Genomic DNA, 17,140 nt, shown 5'->3' on the forward strand with positions numbered 1-17,140 from the left:
TCCTAGGGTTGATGTGAGCGGTAAAGGAGAGACCTCACCTTCAAGGGTCAGCACACGTGTACTCAGGAATAGTAACTCTCCTTATGGGGAGCATGATGGTCCCTGCCCTCTTGGACCAGATTCCTTTGATATTGACTAGGAGACAAGGGACCTGTCCTCATTTGCTCATTAGTTACCTGACTTCATTAGCTATGTAGTCTTGGATAAGCCACTTAACATCTTCTGAGCCTCAGTTTTGTCATCTGTGAAATGGGAGTAACAATAGTACCTGCCTCTAGGTTCTGTGTATTCATTGAGATAGTGCATAAAGTGCTTGGCATGATGCCTGTCACGTAATAAGTGCTGAAATAATGGTAGCTGTGAGTTCCTGTTATAATTGTTATGTCTTGTGCCTGTCTGGGAGGTGGTTGGCTTTCACCAACCACCATCTATGGTGCCCCCCACTGGCATGATTGCTACAGTTTGCCTACCTTTGGCTTAAGGACAAGACTCCAGTACTCATTATCTGGCAAATAAAATAAAGATGGACATGCTGGGAGCATTTTCTCTTGCGTCTGCCTTGGCTCCTTGCTATTTTGGAACTGTGTGCTGTGTACCTTTTGCAGGTGAGGCCGCTGCCATAGCAGGACTGGGATGCCACATGCAGGGTAACTGGCTCTGGGTTCTCCACCCCATTGTTGACTTTGGCATTCAGGACTTTGGTGGAGGGCTGCCATGGTTGCATTCCTCAGAGCAGCAAAGAGAAGAGAAAACAGTGCAACTCTTGCCAATTTCCTTGAGCTCCAAGGGAAAGAAACAAGTAACATGAGTAACAACACGAAAATGAGATTGGGTTGCTTTGGAATGAGCTGAAAGCCTTAGGGACAGGTTCCTGAAAGCCTTCAGGAACATCGCTGTTCCATCTTGGCTGCCCAGGGTTTTTTATTCTGCTGGGTGTAATACACTAACAGAAGGGAGGTAGAATTTCAATGACGGGGGTAGGGGTGGAGACAAGAGCCCTAGTGACGTGGTGGCTGCGGAGAGGGAATAGACTGTGGGAAGACTGGAGAAAGTAGTGATGCTATGGTAGACTAACAGATTTCCTGTGTAGTGTGTGACATAAACCTCTGACCTTCCCCAATTCAACTCACCTGCATTCATCTCCAAGGTATGGGGAATTGGGTTTGTTTTGGGGAATGTGGCAGAGTACGAATGTAAAATCAAGGTTGGCATTAAGCAAGAGCAGAGGCAGTCAAAGGGAACCCTGCATGTATTGATCACTATTGTATAAAGATGCAGTAGCTTGCTTAATTATATAGATCTCACCCTCCACATGAAATTTAAAAAGCGGTATGCAGAAAGTACTCAGATTGCTGTATTAGTGTGAATTAATAAGAAAAGCTGGTTGGCATAAACCTCTCCCCCTCCCACCCTTACTCCTTGGAAATAGAAGCAATATTGTTTAGCTAAAGTCAAATGGAAGGAGATTATATGGACTCTTTGGAAATGGGGAGGAGGAGATAGGAAGTATTTCTTCAGACTAGAGAGAGGCAGAAGAAGCTGCTGATACCTTGAGACTTTTTTTTTCTTTTTAAATCCATTGCAGCTTAAAGAAACATTCCAAAACTTGGTGACGTAGAACAGCAACAACGTTTATTTTGCTCATGGATTGGTAGTTTGGCCAGGATTGGGTGGGAACAGTGTGTTTCTCTCTCCACTCAGCTGGGGCGGCTGGAATCCTCTCATGGTTTGTTCATTTGCACGCCTGGCAATTCATGCTGGCTGCCCTCTGGGGCCCTGTCTGGGGCTGCCAGCCAGCACACCTACACCTCTTCCTGTGGCCTGGGCTTCCTCTTCACCACATAGTGGCCAGGTTCCAAGGGTGAGCACTGTGGGAGTGAGAGCCAGGCAGAGCTGTGTCGCCTTTTCTAACCTAGCCTGGGAAGTCCTGCAGCATCACTCTAACTGCATTCTACTCATTAGAAGTGAGTCACCAATTGTATTAATTTGCTGGGGCTGTCATAACAAAGTACCACAGGTTGGGAGTCTTAAACAACAGAAATTTATTTCTCACAGTTCTGGAGTGTAGAAGTCCAAGATCAAGGTGTCTGCAGGGTTGGTTTCTTCTGAGGACTCTCTCCTTGGCTTGTAGATGGCTGTCTTCTCCCTGTGTCTTCATATGGTCTTCTGTGTGTGCGTTGTCTCCTGATCTCCGCTTCTTACAGGGGCACCAGTCGGACTGGATAAAGTCCCAACCTAATGGCCTTATTTTATTTACCTCTTCAAAGTACTATCTCTGGATACAGTCACGTTTTGAGGGACTGGGGGAGTAAAGCTTCAACAAAGGAAAGCTTTATTCTTTGATTTAAACATGGAGCTGGGACAAAGTGAGAGAGTGGCATGGACATGTATACACTACCAAATGTAAAATAGATAGCTAGTGGGAAGCAGCCGCATAGCACAGGGAGGAGATATGGGAACATATGTATAACTGATTCACTTTGTTATACAGCAGAAACTAACACACCATTGTAAAGCAATTATACTCCAATAAAGATGTTAAAAAAGAAATGGAGAAACGAGGCGAGCTCGCACTCTAGAGCACGCGCTCTCCGCAACAGGCCGGGGGCGGGGCTGCTTTCGTCAGCGGGGAGGGGAGGGGCCGGAGTCCTCACGGGGCTGGCACAGCTGTGCTGCTCCCGCTCCAGCTCCAGTTCGCGCGCGCGCGGCGTCTGCACGCAGCCGCTGCCGCCGCCATCTTGGATTGAGGAGTGAAGTGCCGCCCTTTAGCACTAGGAACTCTGGTCTGAAGTGCTGGGTGCAAGGCCTCCGCACGCAGCCAACTGGGAGCGAGTGAAACCAGACTAAGCACAAAGGAAAAGGAAAAAAAGGTTAGACTTTGTTTTATTACCGGATTCTGTTTTATTCCGCGGGAATTGTTAATGGGTTTTTCTGGTGACAAGTCCCTCCTCTGTCCCGCTCCTCATTCTTGAGGGGCGCTGAGGGGCAATGGCCCATCTCTGTAAATGTTTCCTGCTGATTTCGGGTGTCGTCATAACCCCAGGTAGAGGAGCAGAGCTTCTCCCCGGCAGCCTTTAGATGTGTTTGATTGTCGCCAGGCCTCAGCCCTGTTCGTAGCCCTGAACGACCGTCATTTGAAGTTTTATAGGTTCTAACTTTTGGAGACAAAGGATACCATACAGTTTAGGATGCGTGGCCCAAATATTAGTAAGAAGTTAGTGGTCATTAAGGGGCCCAGGAAAGGTAAAAACCAAGCGATGCCAGGAGGGCCTCTTTCACCCCGCTCCAAATTATGCTGAATAGTTTGAAAGTAAGGCCGGTCTTGTTTGCCACCGTTGCCACAGTGGCTGTTACCTTTTTTTTTTTTTTTTTGCGGTACACGGGCCTCTCACTGCTGTGGCCTCTCCCGTTGCGGAGCACAGGCTCCGGACGCGCAGGCTCAGCGGCCATGGCTCACGGACCCAGCGGTTCCGCGGCATGTGGGATCCTCCCGGACGGGGACACGAACCCGTGTCCCCTGCATTGGTAGGCGGACTCTCAACCACTGCGCCACCTGGGAAGCCCTGTTACCTATTTTTATGGTGACAGTGTTATGTAAGGTTCCCCTGGCCAAGGTCACTAGCACCCCTATGAGTGCAGTGATTCCTGCAATTAGTAGTCCTTCCCTGTTTCAGGTTGGGCATGACAGGTCAGTGACGTTCTAGCCTTCCTCAGTATCCCTGGTCACACTTTTGTTGTTGTTTGGAAGAGAAGCTTCAGGTCAGGGAGAGGTTCATACGCGTAGTCAGGGGGGTCCATTGCCACAGTATGTCTTTCTGGAGTTTGGGGCTTGGGGCGGGGGTCTCTTCACTTGAGTATGATGTCCCCACAGAGTCATCCTCTGCAACTTCAGGGCAGAATGAGAGGTTAGGATCACCAAGTAGGGTCCATTCCACTTAGGAGTGAGTTGGTCATGTGGGCTGCCGGTTTTCCAGGTTTTTAGGTTCACCCAGCCACCTGGCCAGAAGGAGTGGAAAGCCAGGTCCGTGGGTGCTGGCAGCACTTGGTTACCGTATTCTGTGAGGATTTTCATGGTTTCTCCTACCTAGAGGTATACTTGAGTTGTTCCATTTCAAGGGTGTCCCTTCTCTCAGGCTTGGGGAATGGGTCTAACGTACATGAGTTCAAATGCAGTTACCTTTAACTTATCTGTTGGAGCTAACTTCATGTGGAGCAGGGCAACTGGGAGTAAACTTAATCCAATTTTCTGGAGTCTACTGGTGCAGCTTGGCTAAGGTTCATTTTAAGGTCTAATTGGATCTCTCTACTTTCCCTGTTCATTGGGGTCTCCAGGCTGAGTGTAAGAGTGTAAGGTCTGTTTTATTCCTAGTGAACTTGTTATCCTTTTTGTCACCTGAGACACAAATGCTGGGCCATTATCACTTTGTAGGGATCCTGGGAGTCCAAACCTAGGCATTATCTCTTTTAGTAATACTTTAGCCACTTTGGCTGCCATTTCAGTTCTAGCAGGGAATACTTCTACCCACCCTGAAAACATGTCCACTAGTATCGAGAGATACCTGAAGTTGCCTGATGCCATTGGCATGACAGTGAAATTGATCTGCCCAATTCACACGTTTACACACACACAGATTAGACTATTTTATTACATGGATTCTATTTTTATTCCCCAGGAATTTTTAATGGGCTTTGCTGGTGATGCCTGGTCAGAGGTGCCCATGCCTCCCTCTACCCTGCCCACAAGTATCCTTTCCCATAGAACCTGTATGTTATTTACCTCCCTTTTTATATTTATTAAAATGCCACCAATGAAAGATTCAATTTTGTTGTCATATTCCTCTGGAAGGCTTGAGGGGCGATCAGTTGGTTCATTAATTTTGTAACAGGACATTTTGGTTGAATCTGGGACTCATTACCCACCCCTCCATTAGTATGAAGAAGCCTTGATTTCTTCTGGGGTAAGATGGCTGAGCTCTTTGTCCTTATATGGTTAGGAGCACAGTGCCCCCCTGCTCCCCCCGGGAGAAAGACATAGAAACTCCACCTTAATCTCCTGGAGGCTCAGAGTTTGAAATTTGCCCAGTGGCCTGTAGTAACCTCACCATAGTCAGATTGCAAAGGGCGATGAGGCCCCAGAAAGAGAATTCTCTGTGAGTGTGAAGGAGGATCGAATAGATGGGCTGTCTTTTGAATCAAAGGTGAGACACAAAAGGGGTGTCATTTTGGATCTGTGGGAGAGGCTGACCCAGCATCATTCCTGGCACTTTCAACAGGTGGAAACACAACCCACAACCTTCCATCCACCCTTCTTTCAGCCTCATATCAACTCCAAGTCTCTGGCACCAGAAAGGACAAACTGCCCAAATAAATGCCTATTCTTTGCCTACTCTTCCCCCATCACATCAGTTTCCATAGAGCAAAAAATTAATAAATTTGACTACATAAAAATTCAAATGTCTTTATGGAAGCAAATTCCACAAAGCCGAGAGACAACAATAAAATGATACACAATATTTGTAACACATACAATAGACTAAGAGGTAATTCCCTTATTTTACAAAAAGCTCATACAGATCAATAAAAATAAATATGAACAAACCAACCAAGAAATGGGCAAAGGATATGAAAGGCAGTTTACACAAAAGCAAATGCAAATAGCCAATAAATGTATAAAGAGATGTTCAACTTTCTTCTAATTAAATACATGCAAATCTAAACAATGAGATGCCATTTTTCATGTATCAGATTGGCAACAATCTAAAAAGTTTGGTAATACCCGATGTTGTTGAGTGAATAAAGAAACAGAGACTCATTTTATTGGATGTACTCATGTTATTGGATGTACTATTTTAGTTGGGCATTTGGACAATATCATTCCTAATTGTAAATGCATATACCCTTTGATCCATGGGCAAGAGTTTAATCCACACATACATTCACAAAATATACCAGATTATAGCTACAAGAATGTTCCTTGCAACATTGTTTGTAAAAGGGCCATAAATAGGGTTGGTTATTCCAGTTATGGCATATTCACGTGATGGAGTATTTTGCAGCCATTATAAAGAATGTGCTAAGCCATTTCCAAACTCTTAGAGGAGAAAAGCAAATTGTAGAACAGTATGCACAAAATGGTCCCATTTGTGTGAATAAAAAAATATATATGCTAATGTATGCATAAAACACTTCTGGAAAGATTGATACAAAAAAATTTTGAGAATGGGATAGTAAGGAGTGAGAGAAAACTTGTTTCATACACTTCTATTCATGTTTTTTAAAAAATGATTTGCATGTCTTCATTTTATTTTTTTGGAAAGGTTTACAGAAATCTCCCTATAGCATAATAACCTATTTACATGTCTGTGTTCCATATGAGTGTGAACTTACTGGTTAGGGTAGGGCCCAGGAGAGGACACCTCTGCATGGGCCAGATGACATGTAGCAATGCCAGCCTGATTTATGACATCACATGAGATACTGGTGGGAGGCTTGGGAAGCTGAGGTCTTCTGTGAACAAAGTAGAACAAAAACAGTGAAATGTCTGGGTTAGTGTTGAAACTCCTCTGTACTTACAGACTGGTGGCAGGTAGGAAAACTTGGATCACAGTGATACATATGCTTTATCTCCAGCCCCCCAACTTCTGGCCAGTTCTGGTTACAGTTTTAGGTAGGATTGTAGTTTGGGGCAGAAGTTAAATGTGCCATCCATTACTGAAGGAAAAGAGCGTTTTGCAGGTGTCAGTTCTTGAATACAGTACCCCAAGGATGAAAGGGCAGTGCTTTGACTACATCCTATGACTTATTTTCCAAGCAGGAGTACTGGCCCATGCAGGGACAAGAAAGAAGTCTGGTGACTGTAGGGTGATTCTGCATAAGAGCATAGTGAAGATACATGGCATCAGACCACTCTCGTATGCAATGAGTATCAGGAAGAAAAGTGTAACCTGTCATGTCAGTCTTACAGCCAGAGTGTGTGGCCAAAGAAAGAATGTAAAAATTTTAAATGAACTCAAGTTTTTTACTTCCAGTTCTCATTTACTGTGGAAATAACACACAATTTGTGACAGTTCTTGAACTTGAGCAGGCATCAGAATCACCTGGAAAGCATTTTAAAAAGATTGCTGGGCCCTATCCCCAGAGTATCTGATTCAGTAGGTCTGAGATGGGGCCTGAGAATTTGCATTTCTAGCAAGTTCCTAAGTGATGCTGATGCTCTTGGTCTTAGGACCACACTTTGAGAACCACTGGTTTAAAGGACACTTTATCAATTTTTTTCTCTCCCATCAACGACCCTTACATCCCTTAGCTGTTCTCAGGATCTGTCCTTAAAACTCACCTAGAAACCCATCTTCTTTTATGATCCCTAAACCTTATACCTCTTTTCCCCTTTCCCTTTTCCTGCCATGTGCAAGTGCCAGAGAATGCATCTGGCCTCCCTGAAAGGGTTTGTTCCCTGAGAGGAACACATTAAACAGGCAAAGCCAGCCTCCTCTTTCAAGGACAGGGAGAGGACTGGGAATACTCATTCTGTTCATTTTTGTCTACTCCTCAGACGAGTGGAAATTCATCTTCTATCAGGGGCTGGGCATACCCCGAAGCACGCAGCAGGGGGTAGCTTTGGTCTCTGAATCTGCCCTGAGGCTGCCTGAGGATGGGGCCATAGAGGGTCCTTGTCGCCTCATTCCCAGAAGGGAAATTTTGGCAAGAGTAGAGAAAAGCCATCCAGAGTGCTTGTTTTTAGAAGCTCACTCAGTGGGGCCTGGCTCCCTGCAGAGCCCTCCCTGCTCCTCTTTCCTGCTTCTCATTTTCTTATTGCCAGGGCCTCTCTTCTGCCTCCTCAGCTGGGTGCTCCAGGGGGCTGCCTTCTAGGGCAGGGATTATCCCAGAGGGGACCAGGGCTCCTGGGGAAACGGAAGTTGGTTAATTCTTTTGTTGGAAGATAATAGGACCTTTCTTCTTCTTCTCTCCATTTTCCAAGTAGGAAAGAAAAGAAGGAAGGAGAGAAGGGAAGGAGGAGGAAGGAAGAAAGGAAAGAGGGAGAGAAGGAATCTGGTTTACAATTGACTTAGGTAGTATGGGTTGAACAAACCCTGTTCAAAATGCCATCCTTCTTCCTCCTCTGAGTGACATTAATCTCCTACTAGACACAGCTCTTGTGCAAATTCAAAAGTACTTTTCTGGAAAAAGGGGAAACTCTTTCCAGAGGGCCCAGCTGTTAAATGTGTGGTCTCATAGAGCAGTGCTTCCTAAACTTTGAGAGTATAGGAATCTCCTGGAGGGTCTTGGTAAAATGCAGATGCTAATTCAGGAGAGCTGGGTGGGGCCTGAGACCCTGCAGTTCTAACAAGCTCCCAGGAGATGCTGACGCTGCTGGTCTGTGGACAATACAGTGTAGCAAGGTTGTAGAGTGCTTAAAACTAGAAGCAACCTTAGAGATAAATTTGAATCCCATCCTTTTACAAATAAGACACCTGGAGCCCTGAGTGGTTGTGTGACTTCCCCAAGGTCACACAGCTGGTTAGTGGCAGAACCACTATTACCAGTTCAGCACTCTTTCTACTTCCCCAGGAAGGAAGCAAGGCAAGAATATAAACCAGGTGCCAGACACAGAATATGAATGCTTAAAAGGAGCATCTGGACCTGGGGAAGCCAACGTCCAAGTCCACTCTGCCAGTGGTCCCCAGTTTGGGACCCTGGACTCTGATCCTCTTCACTAAGGAGCTGGTTGCTACTGAGCAGTCACCTGACAGCCACAGATTTGGGAAAAGCAAAACTGCTGGTGTTTTTCCAAGTCTTGGTTGGGCCTGGTAATTTATGGTGGTTGTCAAGTTAGAATCTTTTTTTTTAAGTTAGAATCTTAAGTGAGTGCCTTTATGGTCCATCAGGTACCTCCTGAGGAGACAGAATTGCCTGGAATAATGGGGCTGTGCTGGGAAAGCTGGCATCCTCACCAGGACAAACCCTCAGGAGAAAATCTAAGAAGAATTGAACGGTATACTAGAAACCCAGTGGATGTTTGATTCCGGAGAGCCCTTGCACCTTCCAGGCCCTCTCATTTTCATATCACTCCTCTTCATCGATTTGAAAGTAGCACTTTGTTCAAGACACCTGGGAATCCTGGAATTGGAAGTAAAGTTTCCCAGGAGGGAAAACATTTGTTCTGTAGTGCTGATCAAGCTAAACCGCTGTGACGAGCTGGGTTACTACAAGAAGGCACCCTAGACTGGATGTTTAAAGACCTAGATTTCAGGCCTGATTCTGTTACTTATCAGCCCTTGTGAGGGTTTCTGGGGAAAATGGTACTGTTCATTCATTCATTTGTTCACTTACTCATTTATTCAGTCAATCCACAAACATTTATTGAGCACCAATGCATGCATCAAACTTCAAAGACACAAAAAACCCTCTATGCTCTCAAGGGATTCATAGTCTAATAGGAAAGATAGGTAAATCAACTGTTTATTATAATATAGCTATGGGAGGTGCAGGAGGAAGCATGGTGCTTGGAGCATAAAAGAGAAACAGTGACATCAGATGTGTTGGTGGGAGAAGGCTTCCTGGAAGAGGTGATAGTTGAATTGAGTCTTGAGAGAAGACTGGGAAGGGTGGAGTCACAGAAAGGGTCTTCTAGGAAGAGAGAACAGTATGCACATGGCTGGGGCCTTGGAACTGCACAGATCACTCAGGGGATTGCTAGTTTTTATGTGCAGTTGGACCACAAGGTTCATGGTGGTGTGTTGTGGGTGGGGTCAGGCCACAGGGACCTTGTGTACTAAGGTAAGGCCCAGTTTCAATTAGATAAAGCTGTGAAGAGACATTTTATGTAATTAGTTAATAATAATAATTGTAATCATCATAATTACATTCATTAAACCTATTACTAAAAGAAAAAAACCCCAAAAAACTCTATTACTATTATTTAATCCTCACAGTAAACCTATGAAGTAGGCATTGATATTGCACCTGTTGTTGCGTAGATATGAAATTTGAGGCCCAGGGAGGGTGAGTAACTCAAAGCCATGCAGCTGAAGTTCTGATACAGAGGGCTTGCTCTTGGCCCCATCAGATCCAGAGCACCCTTTCCTAACAAATATTTTTAATCCTCCTTTATTATTGTGAAATGAAATTCAAACATGATATTCATTTAGATACATAATTTTAAAAAACAATATAATGCCCACCTGTAATATAAATAAAAATAAAACAAACATAATTTATAATAGAATAATACATATTTCAAAGTGGAAATGCTCAGACCTGACTATTCTAGAAGCATTAGGAAGTAGTTGATGGTTGTACATATATGTAGAATCACCTTGAATGCAAGAGCTATAGATGCAGACTTATATCTCTGTGTTGAAGGAATGAAGTAAATATTGTGACCAGTGATGCTGGGAGTGAACTGATTTTCTGAAATAGTGAGCCATCCTTGGTAAAGTTTGAATGACAAAGTGCAGTATTCTCTCAAAGAGTGGTGGCAGAAGTGGGATATGAACCCTGATCAGCTAATTGCACAGTTTGAGCAAATAACCCCTACATGGGGATGATTGCTCCCTCATGGAGGTTATTTCATGTCTCAGGGGTGTTGTGGGTAGCTGGGAGGGGCCTGAAGAGACCCCAGGGAGACGAGGGTATGGTGTTGCTGAGCTCAGGGTTTCCCATAGAACTTTGCGATGAGAAGTTGGGCTGCCTTGCCTCTTTGACCTTGTTTTCCCAGTGCTTGAGGTCTCTTCAGTTCTGGGCTCTTGACTGAGTTTTCCCACTCCTTCATTAGAGGCTTCTAAGTCTTTTGACTGAGCTATAGCAGGACTCTAACCTCATCTAGCAACAGATGGAACATGTAACACTTATTGGACTTAAAGAATAAGACTTGAGAACAAGAGACTATTCAGTAATTTTTACAAGTGTTTGCTGAACCCCTGTTTTTTTTGTTTTCTTTTGTTGTTAGCAAACCATGCCAAACCTTAGTGGCCTAAAACAACAATAATTGAGTATTTCTCAAGATCTTATGGGTTGAGGTTGAGGAGGTTCTTCTGCTTCACATGGTGCTAGCTAGGGCACTCAGATGCCAGTAGGTCACGAGGGACTGTTTATCCCTTACATATGGCTGCTTGGGCTCCCTCACAGCATGGCTGCTAGATTCCTAAATGAAGGCCTCTAAATGGCCAAGGCAGAAGCTGTGGGTCTTTTTTAAGGCACAGCCTCAGGAGTTACACAGTCTCATTTCAGCAGTATTCTTGTAGTCAAAACAGGTCGTGGGGCTAGTCCAGATTTAAGGGAAGTTTAATTGATGATAAATTGCAGAGAATTTATGGCCATCTTCACTTCACCAAAACCTACTATGTTCAAGGCACAGTGCTAGGTTCTTGGGGATATTAATGGTGAGCAAAATCAGACATAATCTTTACTCCTTGTGAGTTTATAGTCTAGTGGCAGGAGAAGGAAATCAATTAGCCACACAGGTACTTGCATAAATCAGAGGGCTAGGTAGGGAGGTGTTTGATGTTGTAAGAGCATAAAAACAGAGAACAAAGTCATAACAAAGAAAGTCAGAGAAGACTTAACCTGAAAAATTAATACTCAAGCTGAGATCTGAGGAGTCAGTGAAGGCATTTAAGTTGTTTGTATGCCTACATATGGTAGCTCCTTAACTAATTTTTGTTGAATGAATGAATTAATAAAAGAGTGATGGGCATGTGCAAAATCTCTGTGGCAGGAAAACCAGTGTGGCTAGAGAGTGGAGAAATGGAGGGTGTGGTATGAGAGAAGGCCAAAGGAGGACAGCCCGTTGTAGACCCTTGAAGCTGTGTTGAGGTCTTGGGTCTTCAGCTTCAGAGTGATGGGTTTTAAGCCAGGACAAGATGATCTAATAAGGTTTGGGCTTTGAGAAGGTCACTCTAACTGTAATATGGAGAATCAAATGGTTTGGAGTGGTAGGTGGTAAGTGGGAGGAGCATAGATGAGGGATAGAGGGAGGATAGTTAGGATGCTATACAGTAGTCCAGGCAACTGGTGGCAGTGTGGCGACCAAATGATAGATGTAAAGTTAGAGAAAACTCTGAGGAGCTCTGTCAAGACTGTGGGAAGGAAACGGCTCTGAACTGGTGGCCAGTTCCTCTTGTGTCAGCTCCTACTGCCCTGGGAGCCTGTGGAACACACAGGTAGTCTGGACCAACCAAAAGGCTCTGAACCCTGGAAGGCAGCTTGTGGCAATCTCAGAGAAAGTCACAGGAGAGGCAAACACAACTTGTTTTCACCCCCAGAGCTGTAGTTCAGGCTGGGGCGCCTTCTTTCACCTCAGGTTCTGAAGAGGAATATTGATTTCTGCAGCTGAGACTCTAATTGGGGCATTTATTTTCACTTGCAAGTCTCTCCTCTTATCCTGTTCTTACCTGGGGGCAGTGAGACCATGGCTGTGGAGATCGATGGCTGTGAACAGGATGAGGTCGAGGAGAGCAGGGTTCTTTACTCAAGTGTATGCTGTTCCAAGGCGGTGCGTGAGTCACTGTCAACTCCCTGAGACACAGGAGCCACAGAAACAAGGGCCACACATCCAGGTTTCTCCATCAGCGGCATGGTGAGAGTGTTGCTTTTAACTTTTTTATTGTGGAAAGTTTCAAACTTACTCAGAAAAAAGAATAGTATCATGAAGCCCATCGTAAGCTCTAACAATAAGCAGCTCATGGCCTCTCTCCCCTCCTCTCTCTCAATTTGTATCACTTGGAAGCAAATTCTAGACAGCATTTAATTTCATCTGTAAATATCCTATTTTTTAAAATGTAGGGACTTTTTAATTTAAAAAATAAGCTTGAAACATTAACAGTCGGAAATATATTTTTAATTATGATACAGTGTTATGCATTAAGACGATTCTTTGATATCATCAAATAATTAATAGATGTTTGTACACTTTTCCCCAATTGTTTTATTTTAGAAGTTTCTGTTTAATTTGTTCACTTGAATCATATCCAAATAAAGTTCATACACTGTGATTGACTATTATGCCTTTTAGGTCCCTGGTAATCTATAGGTTTCCCCTCCATTGCTCTCTTTTTAAATTTTTTTCTTTCAAGACTTTTGTAGAAGAAACTGGGTGGGGTGTCCGGTAGAGTTTCTCCCACCTTGATCTTACAGTTGACATCTCTGTGGTGGCATTTAACAGATTCCTTGTCCCTTGTGCTACTGTAAATTGGTAGTTGGATGTTGAATTTTGATTACATTTATAGTCAATTTTTTTTGGCAATGCTGCTTCATTGGTGGTGCTCTGTTCTTCTACCAGGAGGCACACAGTGTCTGATTGTCTCTCTGCAATATGAGCAGTCATTGATCATTGCTTAGATCCTTTCATTCATATTACAAAGTGGCATGGACTAATTCTTTATTTTCTTTAATTGTTCACTTAAAATTTTTTACTTCTATTTTTCTTTTTTTTGAATTTTATTTATTTTTTATACAGCAGGTTCTTATTAGTTATCTATTTTATACATATTAGTATATATGTATATAATCCCAAAATCCCAACAATGGGAATGTCTTTTTGTTTTTTTATTCTTTATTTTTTTATACAGCAGGTGCTTATTAGTCATCCATTTTATACACATCAGTGTATACATGTCAATCCCAATCTCCCAATTCATCACACCCCCACAACCGCCACCCTCTGCTGCTTTCCCCCCTTGGTCTCCGTAACGTTTGTTCTCTACTACTGTGTCTCAATTTCTGCCCTGCAAACCGGTTCATCTGTACCGTTTTCTAGGTTCCACATATATGCATTAATATTACTATATTTGTTTTTCTCTTTCTGACTTACTTCACTCTATATGACAGTCTCTGGGTCCATCCACGTCTCTACAAATGACCCAATTTCGTTCCTTTTTATGGCTGAGTAATATTCCACTGTATATATGTACCACATCTTCTTTATCCATTCATCTGTCAGTAGGCATTTAGGTTGCTTACATGACCTGGCTATTGTAAATAATTCTGCAGTAAACATTGGGGTGCATGTGTCTTTTTGAATTATGGTTTTCTCTGGGTATATGCCCAGTAGAGGGATTGCTGGGTTATATGGTAATTCTATTTTTAGTTTTTAAGGAACCTCCATACTGTTCTCCATAGTGGCTATATCATTTTACATTCCCACCAACAGTGCAAGAGGGTTCCATTTTCTCCACACCCTCTCCAGCATTTGTTGTTTGTAGATTTTCTGATGATACCCATTCTAACTGGTGTGAGGTGATACCTCGTTGTAGTTTTGATTTGCATTTCTCTAATAGTGAGTGATGTTGAGCAGCTTTTCATGTGCTTCTTGGCCATCTGTATGTCTTATTTAGAGAAATGTCTATTTAGGTCTTCTGCCCATTTTTGGATTGGATTGTTTGTTTTTTTAATATTGAGCTGCATGAGCTGTTTATGTATTTTGGAGATTAATACTTTGTCCGATGATTCATTTGCAAACATTTTCTCCCAAAGAGAGTTGTCTTTTTGTCTTGTGTATGTTTTCCTTTGCTGTGCAAAAGCTTTTAAGTGTCACTAGGTCCCATTTGTTTATTTTTGTTTGTATTTCCATTACTCTAGGAGGTGGATCAAAAAATATCTTGCTGTGATTTATGTCAAAGAGTGTCCTTCCTATGTTTTCCTCTAAGAGGTTTATAGTGTCCGGTCTTACATTTAGGTCTCTAATCCATTTTTTTAAAAAATTTATTTATTTTTGGTTGTGTTGGGTCTTCGTTTCTGTGCGAGGGCTTTCTCTAGTTGTGGCAAGTGGGGGCCACTCTTCATCGCGGCGTGCGGGCCTCTCACTATGGTGGCCTCTCTTGTTGCGGAGCACAGGCTCCAGATGCGCAGGCTCAGTAGTTGTGGCTCACGGACCTAGTTGCTCCGCGGCATGTGGGATCCTCCCAGACCAGGGCTCGAACCCGTGTACCCTGCATTAGCAGGCAGATTCTCAACCACTGTGCCACCAGGGAAGCCCTCTAATCCATTTTGAGTTTACTTTTGTGTATGGTGTTAGGGAGTGTTCTAATTTCATTGTTTTACATGTAGCTGTCCAGTTTTCCCAGCGCCACTTATTGAAGAGACTGTCTTTTCTCCATTTTATATCCTTGCCTCCTTTGTCATAGATTAGCTGACCACAGGTGCGTGGGTTTATCTCTGGGCTTTCTATCCTGTTCTGTTGATCTGTATTTCTGTTTTTGTGCCATACTGTCTTGATTACTGTAGCTTTGTAGTATAGTCTGAAGTCAGGGAGTCTGATTCCTCCAGCTCCATTTTTTTCCCCTCAAGACTGCTTTGCCTATTCTGGTCTTTTGTGTCTCCATACAAATTTTAAGATTTTTTGTTCTAGTTCTATAAAAAATGCCATTGGTAATTTGATTGGGATTGCATTGAATCTGTAGATTGCTTTGGGTAGTATAGTCATTTTCACAATATTGATTCTTCCAATCCAAGAACATGGTATATCTCTCCATTTGTTGGTATCATCTTTAATTTCTTTCATCAGTGTCTTATAGTTTTCTGCATACAGGTCTTTTGTCTCCCTAGGTAGGTTTATTCCTAGGTATTTTATTCTTTTTGTTGCAGTGGTAAATGGGAGTATTTCCTTCATTTCTCTTTCAGATTTTTCATCATTAGTGTATAGGAATGCAAGAGATTTCTGTGCATTAATTTTGTATCCTGCAACTTTACCAAATTAATTGATTACCTCTAGTAGTTTTCTGGTGGCATCTTTAGGATTCTCTATGTATAGTATCATGTCATCTGCAAACAGTGACAGTTTTACTTCTTCTTTTCCTATTTGTATTCCTTCTATTTCTTTTTCTTCTCTGATTGCCATGGCTAGGACTTCCAAAACTATGTTGAATAATAGTGGTGAGAGTGGACATCCTTGTCTTGTGCCTGATCTTAGAGGAAATGCTTTCAGTTTTTCACCATTGAGAATGATGTTTGCTGTGGGTTTGTTGTATATGGCCTTTATTACGTTGAAGTAGGTTCCCTCTATGCCCACTTTCTGGAGAGTTTTTGTCGTAAATGGGTATTGAATTTTGTCAAAAGCTTTTTCTGCATCTATTGAGATGATCATATGGTTTTTATTCTTCAGTTTGTTAATATGGTGTATCACATTGATTGATTTGTGTATATTGAAGAATCCTTGCATCTCTGGGATAAATCCCACTTGATCATGGTGTACGATCCTTTTACTGTGTTGTTGGATACTGTTTGCAGTATTTTTTTGAGGATTTTTTGCATTGATGTTCATCAGTGGTACCGGCCTGTAATTTTCTTTTTTTGTAGTATCTTTGTCTGGTTTTGGTATCAGGGTGATGGTGGCCTCATAGAATGAGTTTTGGAGTGTTCTTTCCTCTGCAATTTTTTGGAAGAGTTTGAGAAGGATGGGTGTTAGCTCCTCTCTAAATGTTTGATAAAAGTCACCTGTGAAGCCATTTGGTCCTGGACTTTTGTTTGTTGTAAGATTTTTTTTTTTGCCGTACGCGGGCCTCTCACTGTTGTGGCCTCTCCCGTTGCGGAGCACAGGTTCTATACGTGCAGGCTCGCGGCCATGGCTCACGGGCCCAGCTGCTCCGTGGCATGTGGGATCTTCCCGGACCGGGGCATGAACCTGTGTCCCCTGCATCGGCCAGCGGACTTTCAATCACTGCACCCCCGGGATAGCCCCTGTTGGAAGATTTTTAATCACAGTTTCTATTTCATTACTTGTGATTGGTCTGTTCATATTTTCTATTTCTTCCTGGTTCAGTCTTGGAAGGTTATACCTTTCTAAAAATTTGTCCATTTCTTCCAGGTTGTCCATTTTATTGGCATAGAGTTGCTTGTAGTAGCCTCTTAGGATGCTTTGCATTTCTGCAGTGTCCATTGTAACTTCTCCATTTTCATTTCTAATTTTATTGATTTGAGTCCGCTCCCTCTTTTTCTTGATGAGTCTGACTAAAGGTTTATCAATTTTGTTTATCTTCTCAAAGAACCAGCTTTTAGTTTTATTGATCTTTGCTATTGTTTTCTTTGTTTCTGTTTCATTTATTTCTGCTCTGATCTTTATGATTTCTTTCCTTCTGCTAACTTTGGGTTTTGTTTGTTCTTCTTTCTCTAGTTCCTTCAGGTGTAAGGTTAGATTGTTTATTTG

At 42.9% G+C, this 17,140-nt stretch overlaps 1 long non-coding RNA gene across 4 annotated transcripts in view; it reads left to right on the top strand.

Annotated features, from left to right (window-relative positions):
• Window positions 1–17,140, top strand: part of LOC307184152 — a 503,327-nt gene that overhangs the window by 81,710 nt on the left and 404,477 nt on the right. The window contains exon 1 of one of the 4 annotated variants that reach the window (XR_013827672.1): window positions 2,626–2,870. The exons of the other annotated variants lie outside the window; for them this stretch is intronic. This is a non-coding gene — a long non-coding RNA (uncharacterized lncRNA). Of the gene's footprint in view, window positions 1–2,625; window positions 2,871–17,140 lie in introns of those variants that run through there. 4 annotated transcript variants of the gene reach the window in all.

This window comes from Stenella coeruleoalba (assembly GCF_951394435.1).
Source record: "Stenella coeruleoalba genome assembly, chromosome: 3".
Classification (NCBI taxonomy): domain Eukaryota; kingdom Metazoa; phylum Chordata; class Mammalia; order Artiodactyla; family Delphinidae; genus Stenella; species Stenella coeruleoalba.